The following is a 2,668-nucleotide window of genomic DNA, read 5'->3' as shown; positions in this document are numbered from 1 at the left end:
ACCAAGATATGGGAGAAAATGCTCATCACGTTCCATATGACTTTACCTCCTAGGATAACTAAAGTGGTATCCCTGAAATAATAGATTCCCCAGATGTACCCTTGGTCTCTAATAGATACTACGTGCACAATATCATGCTGGGCTTTTCCTAAGAACTTATAAGTTTCAAGCTTGACCCAAGACGTTATGCATAAACTTAGGAACACCTAGGTTTCCATGCCTGAAGTAATCGTCTCTTTAGGTGGGATGCTATGGTATATGTACCATGAGCAGGATTCCATGATGAACTTATTAACTTATTATCTCCCTCACCTAAATGAGACCTGCACCACGATTTGCTAGCAGGGCAGGATGCCATGATTATGACAACGCCATCTATGCACTCATGGGGAGAAAATTAAGAGTTACTTCGGAAGAGTTTTCATGGTTAAAATACGATGCATGACATGACAACCTCTAAGGTTTAGTTCCTGAATACGACGGGTTCAAATGATTACGTTAGAAACATGCAAGATTGAGAACCAACAACAATACCTCAGAGAACCAACAACAATACCTCAAGCAGAGGTCATGTTCATGAAGCCTTGGAAGGCATGAAGCGGAGCAAGTTCAGAATAAGTTAAAAATGTTACACCTTATGCCTCAAGAAAATTTGTGTTGTCATTCTTAAAGGTCCTACCGGGAGTTGAAACCAGGTCGTTGGATTCAAAGTCCAAAGTGCTAACCACTACACCATAGAACCCCTTGTAAAAATTTATTTTGGAATGGTTTTTCCTATTTTATGCAGATTCCACAAGAAGAGAGATCCTATCACGAGTCAAACTCAAGTTATTGGATTCAAAGTTCTAGAGCTATTTTATCTAACTCGTTGTGATCTTGAGCACCTTTAGAGTGGTTGCAGAAGTAACCCTCCCGTGTTGATTGAAGCTCTTAGAGAACATGTAATTTTATATATTTCTTATAGTTAATTTATATATTGTTGTATATTACAAACAAATTGAAATAATACTTTACATCCCAGTCTTTCTTTCTTCCGTGCAAAACTTAACATGAAAACTATATTATTTCAATATTCACTCAGAGAAACAAGGGGTGAAAACTATATTATTTCAAACCCTCCATTATTGCTTCTACTTTGCGTGAAAATGCTTTCACTAAATCATGTTACTAACTGGTTGGTTTTGTTCGGTTCAATTCTTGGGTCCACTAGATTGAATCGACCTAGCTCAATTAAACTCTTGATAATATAAAAATCATAAGTTTCTTAAATTACGTTAACTAAAAGTTTAACCCCTATTTTTTTTTTAGAATATTTATCTTTGTGTCTTGTTGATCTCTAAATGCTTAGAAGTATCTAATAATACTTCTATTTAAGGAACTTTTCTCTATAAAAGATGCAAGAATTCAGTTTATTATTAAGGAATTTCAAATGAGTGATTTGATATATCACAGAGGACAAAATATTTATTTGTTTCAAATATCTTACGTTGACAATTCTTTTTTCTAATGGCATTAGATTGAATCTCATTATTTATTTGTTTCAAATATCTTACGTTGACAATTCTTTTTTCTAATGGCATTAGATTGAATCTCATTAATAACAATATCCCAAAACTCAAGTAAAGATGACATCAAAATTAATACTTTAATTTCATCTTCAAAATTTATTTCCACTTCAAAACTCAAGTAAAGATGACATCAAAATTAATACTTTAATTTCATCTTCAAAATTTATTTCCACTTAACTCCTCAAGTAAAGATGACATCAAAATTAATACTTTAATTTCATCTTCAAAATTTATTTCCACTTAACTCTTAGGGGCGGTAAACCAACGGTTCCTTCACCCATGGCCCAACTCCTAACATGGAAGGGATAATCTAGAGAATCATTCCAAGACCCCTAACGGATGGGTTACAAACTCACATTATCAAGCTCGACAACAAACAATGCCGCCGGCAAACTTAGGAATAAAAATAGGAGACATTTTAAAGATTTAGGAGTAAGTGAAAACAAAAAGAGAGTCATGACCCATTTTCGGTGGGTTCTCGAAGCACCGATTGCAAGTTAAGAGAGGTTGAAAACAAAGTAGAATGTTTTCTCGAAATAAAAAAAGAATTAAAATATAATGAACACATATATTTACATTTACATTACATTCAAAATATCAACAATAGTTGGTGTTGTTTGTCCTTAGTTACAAGACGTAGCCTAATTGTAAGTTTTTGACCATGTTCATACTGGGTGCTAGGATACCACACACTTTTCTTAATGATTTCTTGATTTTTGTCCGAGAACAGTGACCCTTAGGTTCTAAGTACATGGTTCTATGTGGTGGAGGACTTTGGAATAAGGTTTGGAATTGATAATTATTCTTATTTCTTTTCCATTTGGTGGTCGGCTTTGTCCAAAATAAAAGGGTCCAAGATGTCGAATCGATAATTATTCTTATTTCTATTCCTTCAGACACTCGGTGGTCGGCTTTGTCCAAAATTAAAGGGCCCAACCAAATTTGAACTGATGACCTCTTAATCTACAGTCAATGTCTCTACCACTAAGCTATAGACCCATTTTACATGATTTCAACCTTAGTGACCCCTTCTACAGAGTGTCAGTCCAAAAGTGTAAAAAGTGTCTGTAAAAAAAAAAAGGGCCCAACCAAGTTCAAAC

General features: G+C 34.4%; 1 non-coding gene across 1 annotated transcript; it reads right to left on the bottom strand.

Moving 5' to 3' along the window:
• Positions 1–670: 670 nt before the first annotated feature.
• Positions 671–742, bottom strand: TRNAQ-UUG. The gene has a single exon. It is a non-coding gene; the product is annotated as a tRNA-Gln (tRNA).
• Positions 743–2,668: the final 1,926 nt, after the last annotated feature.

The sequence above is a fragment of the Cucurbita moschata genome, unplaced genomic scaffold, assembly GCF_002738365.1.
Source record: "Cucurbita moschata cultivar Rifu unplaced genomic scaffold, Cmos_1.0 Cmo_Scf00084, whole genome shotgun sequence".
NCBI classification, from domain to species: Eukaryota; Viridiplantae; Streptophyta; class Magnoliopsida; order Cucurbitales; family Cucurbitaceae; genus Cucurbita; species Cucurbita moschata.
Note: the sequence above shows the minus strand (reverse complement) of the source record. Positions and strands in the feature narration are given on the sequence as shown.